This window comes from Pyrgilauda ruficollis, unplaced genomic scaffold (assembly GCF_017590135.1).
Source record: "Pyrgilauda ruficollis isolate IOZ18807 unplaced genomic scaffold, ASM1759013v1 scaffold23, whole genome shotgun sequence".
Classification (NCBI taxonomy): domain Eukaryota; kingdom Metazoa; phylum Chordata; class Aves; order Passeriformes; family Passeridae; genus Pyrgilauda; species Pyrgilauda ruficollis.
In genome coordinates, this window is record NW_024522539.1 from 989,955 (window position 1) to 1,008,359 (window position 18,405).

Sequence of the window (18,405 nt, forward strand, 5' to 3'; positions counted from 1 at the left end):
TGCGCCCCGCGGCCGCTCCACCATACAAGGTGGGGAGGAGCGGGGAAGCGCTCCCGGCGCGGGGGTGCCGCCCGGCGGGGAACCGGCGCCGGGGGCCGCTCGGAGGCGTCGGATCCCTTCAGCCAAAAATAGTATTAAAAAAAATTACACCCCAAATCAGGGGAGCAATGGTTGTTGCAATGTAGCTTTACAGCACCTTTGCATAGTGTGCTTGCATTGCTCTGCTCAGCTGTCCGCTGTGCCTCTGGTACTTCACATTCTATAACTGAGTAATGGCAGAACGGTGGTGACATTTCACAGCTGAGGCTGAAGAACTGATAATATGCCTTTTGGAGGCTGCACATTCTCAAAAACTGCTTATTTCTCGAAGTCATGCTTCTCATCAGCATAAGCTGAGCTGATCCCTTTAATGTGGTACCAGGGCATGTTCATGTGTAAGGGTTTTCTGACAGATTATGCCAGTTCATTTCTTCTGAAAGGAAATGACACGTGGAAGTTGATAAATTTTTTTTCCATTTTATATAAAGTACTCTGTGGTTAATTCTTTGGTGCAGTGTACATTTTTTAATGTGTTACAGGGTGAATCAGAGCTTGTTTGCTGTTTGCCTTATTGACTGAATCTTTTCCATGAGCATGACTTGGGTTGACGACCACTGACTTGGAAGTGATGTAGCATTAAAATAGTTTCCACAACAGGGGATGGATTCCCAATTAAGAAAAAATAGAGTGAGGGATAAAAACAAAGAGTGTTGTGGCAGAAGTCATGTTTCCATGGAAAAACCTACATGTAAGAGGTAGGCATATCAGTGCCATTTTGATGCAGAGGCTGTAATTTACTAATGTCATTTAAAGGGAAAAATAGTTTTTATTTTCAAGTTGAAAAGGGGTCTGCAAATGCAAATTTTCTTATTTTAAACCAGAAAATTTTAAGGAATAAAATCAAAATATTTTTCTTTCTAGGTATGTCACTACCATGTGAGTGCTTTAAAAAAAAAAAAAAAAAAAAAAAAAAAAAGTAAAAAAAAAAAAAAATTAAAAAAAAGGGAAAAAAATTAAATCAGAAAGGCGAAGAAGCAGCAGAGCCCGCAGCGCAGGCCGGTTGTCAGCGCGTCCCTTGTCCGCATCGCAGGGCGCGGCCCCGGTCCGGCGGGTCCCCGCGCTCCGTGCGCGGCTCCCGGGGCCGCCGCCGCCGCCCGCTCACGCCCGCCCGCCCCTCGCCGGCTTTTGTGTGGCCGGGGCGCGCGCGCGGGGCCCCTCGCGAGCGGCGCCGCCATTGGCTGCCGCCCATCATGTGCCAGTCTAGACACTCCGGCGGCTCCGCGCGGCACCGGCCCTTGCGCAAACACCGGCTCGGGTTTCCGACCGCTTAAAGCGCCCCGCGCCCCGCGCCGGGCGCTGTGAAAGTAGGTCACGGCAGCGCGGGGGTTAACGCGCCCCCCCCGCGGGCCGCGCGCCGGACACACCCCCGCGATGTATCAACTTGTCCGCCGTGGCAAAAGTTCAGGCCCGGCGCGCTCCTATTGGCCCGCGGCCGCGTGACGAGCGGCGCCGCCGTCTCCCATTGGTAGGCGCGCGGCGCGGGCCCCGCCCCGCTCCCGCCCCGGCGTGCCCGTGAATGAACGGCGGCCCCGGGACCGCGCGGTCCCCGCGCCCGCCGCCAGCGCGGGGCCGGGAACGGGGAACGAACGGGGGGACGAACGGGGGGATGAACGGGGGGACAGGGACCCGCCCGGCCCGGCCCGGCCCACCAGCAGCGCCGCCGGGAGCGCCGGGAGCGGCGGCCTCGTGTCCCGCCCCACGGCGACACAGTGCCCGTGGGGAGCGGCACCCCGGGGATGGCACCCATCGCAATAACCCTGCCCAGAATACAGAATAAATAAATAAATTAATGTAAAACAGCCGTTCCCCCGCGCCCAGGGGAGCGAGTGCCGGGGCTCGGAGCAGGGCGGCTTTGCCCATCCTCGCTCCATCCCAGGGATGCGCGGAGGGAAGTTCCCCCAGCCCGGGATGGGTCGGTGGGAAAGTGCTGGAGGAAAAGCTTGGGGCCAGCCTGAAGGCTTCGCTAATGAGCAGAAATTAATCTGGGCAATTAATCCCAGCAGCTGATCAGTAAAGGAAAAAAAACACCCAAAACCAAATCAATGGAATTATTTCTACCAACAGATTCTGGGCAACCTGAATGTTTGTAGTTTTTCTCTTGGAATCTTTTGGGTGGCTTTTTCCATACCTAAAAGCTTCTGTCCACATTTCCCCAAACCTGCCCTAATCCACTCCAGAATATAATTTTAATCTACTGGATGAAGACTACATTTTTTTTTTTTTTACAGCAAACCTAATCAGTGCAACATCAAATATTCCATTTAAAATCCACAGGTGTGTGCCACCAATGTTTGCACCAATATGAACACAGAATGTAAATAGATCTTTCCATTTTGGGGTCACTTCTGAGCTGTAAGACCAGGGGCAAAGCTCCTTTTCCCTGCCATTTTGGGGTGGGGTTTAGGAAATGTGCAGTTTGCCTGGTTAAGGATATAAAAGCTCCTATAAAACCTGTGAGGGACCTGCTGCCCCTGACACTGCAGCCACCTTTCACACAGTTTGGGCTGAAGTCACCTAACACCCCGCTGTGGGAGGGAAATGCCTTTTTTCACAGTGAAAAGGCACAAAAGGGCTACAAAAAAATAAATTCAGGTTCAGACATGGAAGAAGAAACTGGGATTTCCTGGATCTCGTGGAATCATGCAATGGTTTGGGTTGGAAGGGACCTTAAAGCTCATTTGGTTTCACCCCTTACCACGGGCAGGGACACCTTCCACTGTTCCAGATTGCTCCAAGCTCTGTCCAGCCTGGTTTTGGACACTTCCAGAGATGGATTTCCAACCCTGGTGGGATCCCTGCCCATCCAGGCTGCTCCAGAGAGGTCCCAACCCTTGTTTAAAATCCCCACAGATCACCCTGCCCTGCGTGACCCCCGGATTCACCTCCCTGAACGCAGCTGATGCTTTTCTTCCCACCACTGTCTTTCCAAGCTGTCACCCAAATTACAATATGTCCCAAATGTGCAATTACCAGCATTTAAATATATATAAATCTTAAATATAGCACTGCTCGAGCTAAGAATAGGTTATTATTCCAAGCAGCGACGTCTCAGCGCTCATCCAACGCTCTGTAATCATGGAGTGTGCAAGATGGCAGCAAGAACAATGGGGCTTTCATGGGATCTGGAGCAGCCCAGCATCTCCACGGGCACAGGTATGCAGGAGCAGCCCCATTCCACCCGCAGTGCCATCCATCCCAGCCCCTGCAACAACAGCACATTGTTCCTGTTCCTGCCCCAACGTGGGCAGCCCGAACAGAGCCCTCGATTGTGCCCAACACAATGCACGTATAATTTATAGTAATGTTGGTTATTAAAGGATTGCTAGTGATTAACAGCAATGGCCTCTTTCACTGCCTTTTTTTTTTACCTCCTCCCCTTTTTTTTCTTTTTTTGCCTGTCATAATAACAAACATTCCTGGGAGATGCTCTGGAACACATCCTATAGGTCTTGGCAGGGAAGCTGGAGAGAAGCTTTTGAAAGCCTGCCAGTGTTATCTGACATGGATCTCCCAGGTATGACAGAAAGCCAAATCCTCCTGGGTCCAAGAGGACCGTGGGTGGCCAGGAGGGCACCAACCTCTTCCCAAAGCCAAAGTGCAGCTGGGATGGGGAAAAAAGGGGGACAGGGAGCAGCCCTGCCATTGCCAGCCCCCTCAAAAGCATCAGTAGAGCCCAAGCCCTGACTGTGGCACTCCAGGTGTTCAGTAAGGAAAATGAATATCATCATTTTCTGCTTCTTTAAAAAAAAAAATATCTAGTATTTGATACATTCCTGATGAAAAAAAAAAGAACACAGGGGTTAAAATACAAAATGAATAGCTGACACTTAAATAATGTTGTAGGGGCTCGACTTGTAGGTTATTTTAATGCCTTGAAAATGGGGGGCAGATGGGGACCCCCAAGGGGTGGGGGGGGCTGGGGGACACATTGCACCCCCTTTTCCCTCCAGGAATGGGGGCTCAGAGTGTCTGAGCCCAGCCAGAGGAACCACCACAAACCTGCTGCGCCAGAGCCACGGGCTCTGCCAAAAACTAAAATGCCTCATAAAATCCTGCTGGTTTTGCTGGAAGCTGATTTTGAAAGGAACCAGAGAAAAAAGGTTTTGACAACATCAGAATGTCCCGTTTCCTTTGTTTTCATGACATTGCCATGATTTTCCAGTTCAAACTGACTTTTCATTTTGCTCTTGCAAATGTTATACCCTGTGTGGTAACGCACTGTGATAGGACCTTGGACCCTCTTCAAAATGGAAAAAGCTAAAATCAGAATGAGGCATTTTGATAAATACAAAGTATTAAAAAAATTATGTTTGAAGAATTTTCCTCCATGGAGTATTTCCCAGCTGCTGGACTCCACACTCCCAGAGCTCCTTGGCATCTCAAAACCCTTCGTGCAGAGATGTGATCTCACCTCAGCAGCTCAGGCTGTGCCCCCATCCTGGAGGAGCTGCAGCCTTGGCAAAACCCTTCCCATGGGATGTAACCACACCTTGCCAACTCTCCTGGGGCACAAAATCCTGCAATGGTTTGGTTTGGAGGGGATCTTAAAGCCCAGCCAGTGCCACCCTGCCATGGCAGGGACACCTCCCACTGTCCCTGGCTGCTCCCAGCCCTGTCCAACCTGGCCTTGGACATTCCCAGGGATCCAGGGGCAGCCCCAGCTGCTCTGGGCACCCTGTGCCAGGCCTGCCCACCCTCCCAGGGAACAATTCCCAATTCCCAATATCCCATCCATCCCTGCCCTCTGGCAGTGGGAAGCCATTCCCTGTGTCCTGTCCCTCCATCCCTTGTCCCAAGTAGCTCTCCAACTCTCCTGGAGCCCATTCAGGCCCTGGAAGGGTCTCTAAGGTTTTTCTGGAGCCTTCTCTTCTCCTGGTGAACATTCCCAGCTCTCCCAGCCTGGATCTGGAGCAGAGGTGCAGCATCACCCTCAGCCCTGTCCTGATGTGTGGGGACATCAGTGCAGGAGCTTCTGCCTGGCCAGGGAATGCCCACGTGGGTACAGCCCAGGGGCCAGCTCTGCTCTGGCACCTTTCCTCCAAGTGGGATCCAAGTTTCCCCATCCATCCATCCATCCATCCATCCATCATCCATCATCCATCCATCCATCCATCCATCCATCCATCCATCATCCATCCATCATCCATCCATCATCCATCCGTCCATCCATCATCCATCCATCATCCATCCATCCATCCATCCATCCATCATCCATCCGTCCATCCATCCATCCATCCATCCATCCATCCATCCCATCCAAATCCCGCTGTGGCCCTGTGCTGGGGCTGCATCTGCTGCCTAAATTGGGGCCAAAGCAGCCAAAGCGCTTAGGGATGGACTGAAATTAAATGTCCTCCAAAATTCATCACCATCAGGAAGGAGAAAAAAGAGGCAAAATCCAGCAGGAATTGGCCAAATGCTGCATTTCATCAGGAATTAATGTGAACGGGTTAATGGGCACTGCACAAGGCAGGAGCTGCTGAGTTTCCAGGCTTTCCAAGGCCCTTCCCACGAGTATCTGCTGTGGGTGGGGACAAGCTGACTCACAGTTTCCAGGGCTGTAGTAACATTTCAACACCCCGGCGCTCCAGCCTTGGGGACTGATGGCAAAGAGCACATTCCCAGCAGAGTGGTTGGGAAGCTTTTTGACAAAATGTTTTCTTGGGTCAGAAAATGTCACTTTGGCAAAACCAGAATTTTTTTTTTTTTTTCTTTTTGGTAGCAAAGAACCAGTTTCCACGAAATGTTGCTTGGAATGGTTTTCTGTGAGCAAGCCTGGGTTTCTAGTCAAACCCACAGAGGTAAAATCATCTCCCCAGAGGTCCTCGGGGTGGGTGATGGCATCCATCCATGGGGGTGCCCATCCCAGGAAAGGCCCCTTGCTTGGAGCAGGGATGTGGATTCTTTAAATCCCTTCTAGGTGGAGCTGAGCCAAATTGTAGAAACTAATTAAGCAGTTAGTGAGGGAGCAAGAGTGTGACTTTAGCACTGGAGAGGAGAGCCTTGAGCTGAGATAGGGAGTATTGGGTTCAGTTCCCTGGTTTGGCTCATGACAAACAAGGACTGAACCACAAGTCAGGCCAGTGCCACGAGTACAGGATTATCCCCTGTGCTGCTGCTTTCATTTTTAGGAAAACAAACTCAAGGCATCCCAGAAAAGCCCTGCTGCAATCCAAGGAAAGCATTGGTGTCTCCAGTTTTGTAGCACAGGAAGAGTGCCTTCATCCAAACACAATGCCAGCCTCCACAGAGAGAAAAGTGGGGCTTTTCTCCTGAATAAAAGATTCATTTGAATTTTCCCATGGCAGAATGAGCCAGAGCCACCCCTTGTGGCTCTCAGTCAGTCACAGCGTGAAACAGAAGCAGGAGAAGCATCTTCTGTCATTCCCAGAGGTGCTGAAAATCCCTCCTGGGAAGTGCAATCCTCTCTGGGCAGCCTTGGATGCCCCCAGAAAATGCAGAGTCAGCGCAGCAAAGCAAAGAAGAACGAGGGGCTCCTGAAGTGTGCCCAGGCTTCCCCTTGGCAGTGCCATGGGAAGGTGACCTGTGAGCTGCCAACAGAGCTCCCAGTGCCCCTCCTGCTGCCACTGACTGGGATCCTCCCTGCCCTTTGCACTGGCGAGCTGGGAAAATGAGGCACATGGTAGGGGAGGATGAAGGCATTGATGGCTGAGCCTCCATCTGGGCTTTATCCAGGAGGATTTCCCACCTGGTGGTGCCCTGGGAGCTGCAGGGGGTCCCACAGGGGTGTGAGCACGAGGAGGAGATGGGGCAAGGTCCCCCCAGTACTGAAGGGAGCCTACAGGAAAGAGGGAGAGGGATTTTTTACCAGAGCCTGGAGTGACAGGACAGCAGGGAACTGATTGAAACTGATGGAGAGAAGTGTTGGGCTGGATATTAGGAGGAAGTTCTTCCCTGTGAGGGTGAGGAGGCCCTGGCAGAGGTGCCCAGAGCAGCTGTGGCTGCCCCTGGATCCCTGGAAGTATCCAAGGCCAGGCTGGATGGGGCTTGGAGCAGCCTGGGATAGGGGAAGGTGTCCCTGCCCAGACAAGATAAGATTTAAGATCCCTTCCAACACAAACCATTGTGGCATTCTGTCAGATGAAGAAGGGGATGGGGAGGAAAAGTCACCTTCAGCACCTCCAGAAATGGTGCAGCCTCTGAGCAGGACAGAGAGGCACATGCTGAGCCCAGCCTTTGCCTGCACGGCAATTTGGGAATCTGGGAATTTGGGAGATCTGCCTCAGCCTCAATCCTCCCTTCCCCAGCCTCAGAAGGACCAGCAGCCCCTAAACCCCTCCTGCCCTGCTCTGGCTGCAGGAGCCCACTTCTGTCACATGAACCAGCTGCTCTGCTCAGATGGGAAGGGAATTACAACCAGAGGACATCCAGAAATCACACCCCCCTGACAAACACCAGCAGTTTGTCCTTCTATCAGCTCTTATTCAGCAGCTTGTGGAGACTGTCTGCCTTTCTGGAGCCTTTTCCAGGCAGATAACACCCAGTTCTGAAACTGCCCTTGACGTTCTTGTTGGCTTGGCTTTGGTGAATTGTCATTTTTGAGCTGGAAAGGGACTATTTGAGTAAGAAAAACAGCTCTGTGTGCTGCCACCACGCTGATCAAGCAACAGACTGTGTAACATGCCAAGCCCGGTGTCCTTAAAAAAAATAAATCTACCCCTCTCCATGTTTACACATACAATTTGCAAACACAAAACTGGAAGCTCCCCAGAGGGATAGGATTAAAAAAAAAAGGATTATTCTATTTGGAGCTGGTCCAGAAAGCAAAGGGAGTATATATAAATGTATATGCTTATGTCCAAAATGGATTTTAATTGAGGTTTGTTGTGTCCAGTGGTGCTCTGCTAGAAGCAGGAGCTAAAAACACGGCAGGGCTGGAGAAGGAATGTTGAGGAGGACACCAAAGCAGATCTGAGAAAGGTCAGCCCTAAATGGCAACCTGTCCATTTCTGCAGTAGTTTGCTCTCCTATTTATGATGGCATTTTCTGGGAAGAGCTGGCCAGAGCCAACTAGGGCAGGCTTGTAAAAAGATAATTTTTCTCCCTTAGAAAACACAAAGACAGACAGACTGGGCTGCTGGCTTTTCTCCCTGCCCAAGATCTGCTGCCCTGGGCAATTTGTTCTGTTGCAGCAGCTCTTTGCTGGAGTGAGTGGCGTCTGGGCAGCCTCAGAGCAGACGCCAGTCACTCCAGCAAAGAGCTGCTTACCACAGCTTTGGTAAATATTTTCTGCAGTGCTGCAGCAGCATCTCACAGAGCAGCACTGTTATTTCGTAGGCATCTCCAATAATAACTCCGAGAGGAGCGGCCACAAGACATCAGCAAAAGCTGCTGCCGCTGACCAGAACTTTGGAGGAGCAGGAACAGAAGTGGGAAGAGAATAGAAATAGGGACTGAGTCACTGGCTGGAGAGGCAGCAAGGGAAAATTGAAAAAGGCAGGCTGCTAAAGCTGGTGCTGTGGGGCCAGCACACGCTGGGCTGATGCTTCCCCAGATTTCTCACAACCTCTAAATGGGGACATGAAAATCATCATGAGAAAAAGAGAATATTGGCTCCCCTGTTTTGAGGCCAGACCGAAGGTAGCCAGAGGCACTCATTGCTGAAGTACCACAGCTCCATCTCCTTTTGTGCTGAAACTGCGTTTTGAGTGTCCCTGCTGGCAGCTGCCTGCAGGATCTCCAGGGCTGCTTTTCCAAGAGAAAGCAGGATTAGGGAGGAAAGGAGCTGACCCCGGAGTCATTGGCACTGCTGGGTGATACTGAGAGCAAATCACCCTTAAACAGACAGCAGGACACAGTTTGGTGCAGCAAACACCCAGCTCACACACCCAGCACAGGATTTGGCTTTGCTGAGAGGGCAGATGGGGGGTGGAAGCCAGTCAGGTCTCCAGGGGACCTTCTCCATTCCATTGCCACTCCATGGAATGAGAAAACCCCTCTCTGAGCTGGCACCCCTGGGCTTGGCCCTTCTGTTCCTCCAACTCTGCTGAGAATCCGTGGAAAACGCTGGCTCTGGGAGAGATCAGGAGCAGCAGCTCCTTCCCCAGGGGTGCCAGCAGCACCTCTCCCTGCTGCACAGGGACCTTGCCTGCCAGCACGGCCACTCCTGGGCATGCCAGGCAGCTCTGGGGGGCAGGTGCCCTCTGCAGACCCCTTCCCATCCTCTTGGAGCCAGGACTGGCGTTTTCCATGGCTGGACATGCATTTCTGACACTAACCCCTGGTGTTTTGGTGAGCCAAGCCCTGGTGTAGCACCTGTCACTCCCCCAGACAGGTCCCAGCTGAATTCTGACCTTGATTTCCCTCCTGAGGTGGGGCATGGCCTGGAACAGCTCCCTGGCACGCTGGGTCTTGCCCACCCTTCCCAAAATCCAGGCTGGCTGGGGATGCCAAGCTGACCTGCTGTGTGCAGCTTCCCAGAGCCCACCAGGCCAGGCTGGGGGACACTGAGGGGATGGAGCCCTGACTGCAGCAGGCACTCGACAGAAAATGAATTCTACAGGAATGAGTGGGGTTTAGCTGCCAGCCTCTTTGTATTCAGCTGGTAAATGATTGATGCACAGGGTCCAGATGTGAGCTGAGACCAAACCAGCAACGAGAGAGGAGGAGCGTGGAGAGCTCAGCAGGAGCCAAATCCCAGCAATTCTTGTCCCACTTGTCATGGGACCTTCCCTCTCTTCACTGAGCTCCACCAGCCTTGTGGCAGGGACAGCAGCTGGTCAGCACCGCTGAGGACAAGGGAAATAAATTAATACATTCCCAAAGCCAGGTTAGGACAAAACTTTTGTCTGCAAGTGCTGCCAACCCCTCTCGAAGCCACCTCCAGTGAGGGCAGTGCCCATGGCAGTGACAGTGACCCAGCTCCCAGTGCCAGCCTGTCCCTGTGCTGTCCTGACAGGTGGGACATGTGCAGGAGGACAGAGGGACACTGGCCTTCCCAACAGGAGCTGTTCCCATCATCATTAACTGAGCAACAAACGCTCCTTGTGCGGCCATAAAGCCAGGGTGGCATTTTTATTAGCTGAGGTTTCCTCCTTTCTTTTTTTTTTCATTTTTTTTTCTTCTCCTTTTTTATGGCCTTATCCACAAATGCTGAGAGCCAGAGGGAATTATTTGTTGCTTACATTAAAGCAAGAAGTCCTCAGACCACAGTGCTACAACCACTCCCCCTATCATTATTCTCTTCTTTTTGGATTTATATGAAGCTCATTATTAAACCTGAGCTAACACAGACATCCTAACAAGGCACCCAGTGCTAATAACTGCTAAACAGCATTATTAGTTATTGTAATTACAGCATTTAATTGATGATATTAAAGAGAATACTTGCCTACTTTTCCAACAAAAAAAAAAAAAATTCCACAAATGTAGCTTATTAAACACGAATTCTATTCTTATTGGTAAAACTATTGTTAGATTTCAAAGACAGCAAGTTTGGTGCATAAACAGCACCAAAAAAGACAGCATAAAAACATGGCTCATGCTGGGATGGTGGGGCACGTTCCCAAACTCTGGTGTCGCTTAGCTGGGACGGGGATGGAGGGAACTGGGCAAAACGAGGAGTTCTGTCCCTGAAACCTGACAGCGGCAGCACTGGTGGCTTTTAGGAGGGGCATAAATCCATAAATTCCCTAAAAACAGTGCAGGCAGGTCCGTGCAGGCTTGGGGAGCCAGGATCACCTCTCCAGAGGGGCGTTCTGTGCAGTGAGAGGGAATGGGAATGGCAGGAAGCCTCCCCGGCTGCCCCGTGGTCAGTTGTGGGTCTGATGCGGGGCTGGGACCCTGTGACAGCCCCACTGCCCCTCGTTATGCCCAGTGGAATTATTCGTGCTGAGCCCAGACACCCAAACGGCCGCATAAACACCGAGCTGCGCTTTTAATTAAAGATGTGCCGAGATAAAAAGCTGCACAAACCAATTTTCAACAATTAAAAGTAATATTCGAGGCGTTTGTCTCCCCAGTCTGCATGTGTCCCGGGCAGCTGGGGAGCCTGGCAGCATTTTCATGGTTTTTATCATTGTCAGGACTTTCTGCAGCGATTCCCCGTGCAGGATGAGCCCCGTCCAGACGTCTCTTTGCTCCAAAGAGTTAAGATTTCACTTGTCAGGCTGTTTTTGTTTCTATTCACATGTCAGTGCCTGTCATTTATTTAGTCAATGGGACATGTCCAAGGGATGGAGACAGACTGGGTTAGTCATTCTGACCGTGGGTCGCCAGTCACTGCAAACTGCCTGAGGTCATTTCCAAAAGCGCCAGGAACAATGAGAGGGAAGCTGGGCCCGGGAGACCTGCAGGAAACGCCGCGGAGATTAAAGACAGAGATAGTCCTTTGCAAAAGTACACTGGAGGAATGTTCCCTATGTTCTGTCAACAGAGTTTCTTCCTCGCTCAAGACTGTCTATTTTAAGTCTGAGCTCGCACCAAAAATGGAAATCCTCGCTCAATGGCTATCGGTGGATCTGGGGTTTCTGGGGCTGCCTCAGCCGAGGAAATGAACCCTCCGGCTGGGCTGGAGCGGCTTCAAACCATCCCTCCTCGCAGCAGCTCTGTGCCTGGCTGAAGGATGGAGCTGGAGCCGTGGCACTGCCCTGTCGCCCACCATCGCTGTCCCCACGGGGTCCCCACAGAGCCCAGAGGCACAGGACGGCTCCGCTTGGAAGGGACGGCGCTGGGGACATCTCCTGCAGCGTCCCTGCTCAAGCAGGGTCACCCCAACCTGGCCAGGACCGCGCCCAGAGCTGGGCACTGCCAATGGCATCCCAAGCCCTGGTGGCAGCACAGAGGCAGGCAGGGCTGCCAGGACACTCCTGCTTCGGGGAAGGGACTGCGAAGGGAGCAGAAACACAGCCATCGATATTTGCTGCAGCATCTTGGGCTCAGCTCAAGCCCCGTGACTGCAGATTTGGGGGAACGGGAAATTCCTCTGGCAGCCAGCTGGGCCTCAGTGCAGGGCTGGAACACAAGAGCAGTTTGAGGTGCAGAGATGCACTTTTTGCTTTTTAAGCAGAACAGGCCAGGCCGCCCTCACTTAACACATAAGGTACCTCTGGGTGTTTTGGAAAACACTAATAACAACCACATGATTGGTGTAAAACGCTGCCTTTTCCATCCAGACACACTATTGTTTGCAGATAAATACATTCCATCGAGCTTTTTTTTTTTCCTTATCCTTTCTGCATGTGGCTTCTGCATCTCAGGAAGATGGGGATGGGGGTTTGACCACGGCGGTGGCCCAGGAGGAGCCACTGGAGCTCTCTGGCTTGGGAATTAGGGACTGGGGCTAAACCCTGCCCTGGGTGAGGGTACAAGAGCCAGAGCTATGGGACAGGGATGGAAGGGTGAGGAAAAGGAGCTGCACAGTAGATCTGTAGCAGTTTTTCTAGGGGAAAGCAGAAAATGCATTTTTTTAGAACACAAACATCCCTCACAGACACACACACACACAGGAGAAAACCCAAATTCCCAAATTCCTCAGCGCCGTATTTATGAAGGCACTCGCAGACATGATACAGGCCAGCTCCGGGAGATTTCTCCACGTGTTGTTAAAGATTCAAATTACAGAGCAATTTGGAGCCTTTGAAGAGGCTGGAGTGGGCACTGCGAGCCCGGGGCTGCTGGGGCAGGGGCTGTCTGGAGATAAGGCAGTGACGGAGGCACTGGGGGAATTGGCTCTGCCTGCAGATAAGGGAAGCATCCTGCTTTGAGCACGGGGTAAACAACTTTTAATACACAAGTGACTTATCTGGAGAGTCCCACGGGAGGAAGTGGCGCTGGCCGAGGCTCCGTCTGTGCGCTGTGACACGGCGGGGACGCGACACCGCCATGGCACCCGGGGTCTGGGGAGCCCAGGGGTTTGGGGAGCCCAGGGGGGGTTTGGGGAGCTCAGAGGGGTTTGTGTTTGGGGAGCTCAGGGGTGTTTGGGTTTGGGGAGCCTGGCTGCTCGTGGGTGCTGGGGGTGAGGCTCAACCAGCTTGCAAAAGGGTGTGGGAATCCATAAAAACCAGAGGGTTTTGGGAAAGCTGTAAAAGGCAGGCCTCAGAGACAGCAGAACTGTGATTAGAGCTAAGCAGCAGCCGTAAAATAAGTCAGCAGAAAAATGGTGTAAAAAGTAGAGAAGTAAGGACAAATGGAACAATGGTCTGTGTATTAACACTTGGCTAGAACAACTAGATGGATGTCTTATCTTGTCTAGATAAGAGATGGATTTGTCCCTGGCAGAGGGAGCAGGGCTCCTGGTCCACAGGTGCTTCGTGGTTGCACAGGTAGGGATTGAGCCAGCCAAAAGAAAAATCACAGAACAGCTGGGCAAAATCAGAAAGACTCCAAAAAGAGACTTAAACGCTCTTTTTAAACAAAAAACTGCCAACACCAATCATTTTCCCCACTAGCAACACAGAATACTGGGTAAAACTCAGGTGTGTTTTCATTGATAAGGGCAGGAAAACACTCCCAAGCTGGAGACAAGAATTCCCAGTTGTTTCAACACAGCTGGAGAAGGCTGGCTGGATAAGATCTGGGAGAACTCAGGAGATGCCAGCCCCTCCCTGGTGCTCCCTGTGTAGCTGCAGGGCTCATCTCAGCTCTGCCACCCTGCTGAGCATCCCTCCCAGGTGGCACCCGGGGGGACACGGCCAAAGCCTCGTCCCTGTGTGGTTTTTGGGGAGAGGAGATGGAGTCAGGAGGCAGCAGGAAGAGCTGCTCTCCAGTTGAGAGCCTGATTTATGGCCGAGGCCTCAGGCAAATCCCTCACTGGCTTTGTGGTTTCATTTCCCCATCTCTACAATCTCTTTCACGGGTCATGTGTGAGGGGGAATTAACAGTCAAACTTTGTTTTTAATAAATATTTAAAGATTTGTCTCGTGTTTTATGGGTATTTCTGAATGATCTTCCTGCCCTTGCATAAAGGGTCTCTCCCTGCCAGCTCTTTAATCCCAGCTCCTCTGCCTGGCGTGGAGCGATGCCTCTGCTGCAGATTTGGGCTTTCATTGAGTAACAATTCAGCTGCCTCAGTTAAATGTAAAGGCATGTGAAGAAAGTTTTTTTTGCTGCCAGATCAGTGCTGGGTGCCAGCAGCACCCTAAACTGAAGGGTTCCTCTGCAAAAGTTCAGCCAAAGCAGCACCCAGCACCCAGGCAGGAGCTCTGAGTGACCCCCAGCACCCCAAAATTCCCCATTTATGTGTGAAGCATGAGTAAAAACTGTTTTCAGCAGCCCAGCATGATTTGGAAGTGAAAGCACGGGCTTGAAGCTCCTCTGAGCTGAGGCCAGTGGAAATTCAGTGTGGGTTTGACCCCAGCACTGTGCACGCTTTGCTCTCTGCCTGTTTATTGTTAAACTCATTAAAACCATCGGGGTTTTTGCATCTTTAGAAGTGTTTTCTGACTTTGTAAAATATGTGAATGCTTAAGAAACAATCTGTGTGCAACTGTATAAATAGTGACTAAGGAGGAGGAATTCTGTGGTGTTCAAAGGCAGGGAAAGGAGCAGAGGAACCTGTGGAATAATGAGTTAATTTTGTCTCCAGCCTACCTAGTGCCCAGCTCACCTCCCTCCTACCTGGCTGCTGATGGGCCCTGTGCTTTTCCACCCAGATGAGTGATTTTAAGCTAAAGATTCAAAATTAGCTGTTTCAGACCTGCCCCAGCACAAGGTTGGTCACTTCCTTACAATATGGATGTGGGATTTCAATGAGAAGAAATTCAAAGCATTTCAGAATGAAGCGTTTTGACTCCTTGAGTTGAAATCATCTCCATTTCTAACTGACACTCCATTCTAATTTTAAAATGTTATAAGGTTTGGAGAGCAAATCCACCCATGCATTCAACCAACATTTTTGTTCAAGCCCTCATTTCCCAGAAAATAATTTGATTTATTCAGAACTAGAACAAAAATTTGTAACTGCCAATGATCTGTTTTCATCCCAGATTTAATGTAATAAACTTTCTGGAACTGCTGGAAGTTGAAGATGTCATTAAGTGGATACCTTGTACTGTCACCAAGATTCGTGGAATTCCCCAAACTCATCCCAGGCTTCAGCAGCCCTGTTCAGGGGATGTTTACAGTTTATTCTCCTCTTGTAGGAGAATGATCCCAAGCTCTAAAGCTGATGGGAGGCACTTGGCTCTCTGTCCTGGGGCACATGCTGAAATATGGCAGTGAAAAAAGCCAGCAATGCTCGAGGCCCTGCAGAATCCCAGCAGAGCAAGGCATGGGAGGAATATTTTATATTTAGGCAGAGGAGCTGGATGATGCTGGGTTTTTCATGCTAAAGAACATTTCTACCTGCCATGGGAAAAGTTCCATGTTTTATTTTCCTGAGGAACGACTGTCTCCTGTGTTTCCCACCAGGTTGATTATGATACAGAGCTGCAGCAACCCTACTTCCCCTCTCTGTGTCCTTTTCAGCCCATGAGGCTTTATTTGACAGGATGGGAAGAAGATTTGGAAAGCACAAACAAAACCCACAATATCAGCTGCAAAAAGAAACAACGGGCTTAATGGCTGTGCTTGATGAATGGACTTCATGTTGGATGTTGGGAAGGAATTCCTGGCTGTGAGGGTGGGCAGACCCTGGCACAGGGTGCCCAAAGAAGCTGGGGCTGCTCCTGGATCCCTGCAAGTGTCCAAGGCCAGGCTGGAGCACCCTGGGATAGGGGAAGGTGTCCCTGCCCATGGCAGGGGTGGAATGGGATGAGCTTTAAGGTCCCTCCCAATCCAAACCATTCTGTGATCATAAAGGTCTTTTCCAACCTAAACAATTCTAAGATTGCAGCCTCATCCTCCCAGGCTCTCCTGAGCTGAGGTCTCCTTTAACCTTCACAGTCCCTGGAGAAGAGCCTGTTCCTGCCTGCCTGTTCCTGGGTGTTGTTTTCCCCTGGATCTTCTGTCCCTCCTGTGCCCCTGCTCCTCCTCCTCCCTGTGCACTGGGTGAGGTGAGGAACCAGCAGCACTGATGAAACCAACAGCAGAGAGGTGCAAAAGGATCCAAAACGAGGGCCCCACAAAGGCTCAGGATGAAGAGACAGGGAAATGTTCCACAGCACTGCTGCACCTGGGCAAGTGTCAGTGCCCAGCACAGACCTGGCAGCAACAAGGGGAATTCACGGGTCCTGCTGCCTCCAAGGGAACTGGGATCCCACCAGTGACACCCTGTCTGTGCCTGGGAGCACTGGGATCCCACCAGTGACACCCTGTCTGTGCCTGGGAGCACTGGGATCCCACCAGTGACACTCTGTGCTGTGCCTGGGAGCACTGGGATCCCACCAGTGACACCCTGCCTGTGCCTGGGAGCACTGGGATCCCACCAGTGACACCCTGCCTGTGCCTGGGAGCTCCCCTTTGGCTCCCTCTGAGTGCTGAAGGCAGTGCCCTGGCCAGGAGCAGACTCATTTTCGGCAGTCCCTCACATTTCGTCCCCAAATGCTCTCCCTGTCCCTGGGCCTGACCTCAGCACCCTGCTGCTGCCTGGGCTGCTCTGTCCTGGGTCTCCTGTGCTCCATGTGTGAAGGTGGAACAATGCAGCTCTCTGAGCACCCCTCCAGCAAGGAGGAGTTGGACATTGTTTTCTTTTCCTGTTTTGTTTTGTGTGGAATAACTCCCCTCTCTGGAGTCACTTCGGCTCCAGAACAGACTATTAATAAACTCAGCTGCTTTGGGGAGCCCAAGCCAAACGCTGCCCTTAGAGGGGAAAAAATAAAATCTACAATTGCACAGAGCCTTTTCATCCCTGTGAACCTTCTGAGGGACACGTGGTGATTATCCACCACGTCACCAGGTCACTGCTGGCTCTGGGAGCCACCACAGCCCAGCCTGCCCGTGCTGGCCCTGGGCTGGATGAGCTCTGCAGGCACAGCACGGGCTTTCTCTAAGCTGGGGCTCTTTGGTGGCTTCCCTCATCTTGGTTCATGAATAAATGGTCCTATGAAGGGGACAAAGGGGTGGCCCTGTGGTTAAGGCACAGGGCTGAAGTCAGGGAGCTCAGCAGGAGGATGAGACAGTGCTTTGGTATCAAGGTTTTCTCTGCTGGCCCCACCAGGTTCTGCAGAACACAAACTTTAGGTTTAAAAAGAAAAAAACAGCTCCATTATTTGGGAGTGCAAGGTCCAATTCAAGCAGCCAACGGGGATGAAAACACAGCTGATGTCTGTGCTCCCCTTCAATGTTAAATCTTATTCCAGGCACAGGATCTCAGGCTGAAGCCACTTTGGATAAAACCAAAGGTATCCAGCAGCAGAAACAGTCAGGGATCACAGGAAGAGGCTGAGAGTGACTTTGGTAGGGGGTGAGATGATATTTAAAATAGATGAGTACAACATCCAGCCTAGAGATGGGACCAGAGGTCCCACAGAAGCACAAAAGGGAGAAGGCCGTGTGCCAGATCTCTCTCCAAGTGATACTCAAAGCCAATGCAGTTGCTCTGGAGAAGCCAAAACCAGCTTTTAGCACCAGTTCTGGAATGGGATGCACGCAGAACTGACACATGGCTGTAAGACTGACAGAGAAGGTTGAGCACTGAGTCCAGGTGCCATACTGGTATGGATCTCCCAAAGAACAGAGGGGTTCCTTTATTTACCTTTTAAAATTTTACAAAATTAATAGAGGTCTGAAACAAGAAACAGAGCAAGCCAAGTGTTCAATTTGCACTCACAAACCACAAAGCAGCACCTGTCCCCCACCCAACTCCCAAAATAATCTTAAGCCTGAAATTCAGTAATTTTTAAAATAGCAGGTCTTTCACTCAAAATCCCCAGATAACTACAGCTTTCACTTTCTTCCATTATCTCCAGCACCAGCAAAGCCTGGCAGCTTCCCTTCCACACAACAACTGCCTCTCCCTGGCTTTACCCTGCCCCCAAACTGCACTGGGGTGGGTCACCTTTGTTTTCCTGCCTGTCCTGGAATGAAATCACTGCTTGCCCAGGAGGAGGGCTGGTGCCTTCCCTTCCCCATGATCACCTGTGCTTGCTGCTGGCCCTCAGAACTCCTTGTCCATGTGCTTCCCCTGACAGACTGGAGCGTGTTCCCCTCTCCCTGTGGCTTTGCCTGATGTGCAGGGACTTGCTTTGGCACCATCTGATTAGCTGCTGTTAACATCACTTATCCTGCTGGAGTTTCTTCCCAGTGAGCAATGAAACATTCCTAATCCAGGCAGATTAAAGAGAAACACGTTTCATCATCCACCTCCCAGCTTCCAGCACTCCATCAGAAGGGAAGAGGCCTTTGGGTTTGGGAATTGCTCACAGCTCCATCGGAGTGGAGCAGCCCTGATGGAGACACAGCCTGACA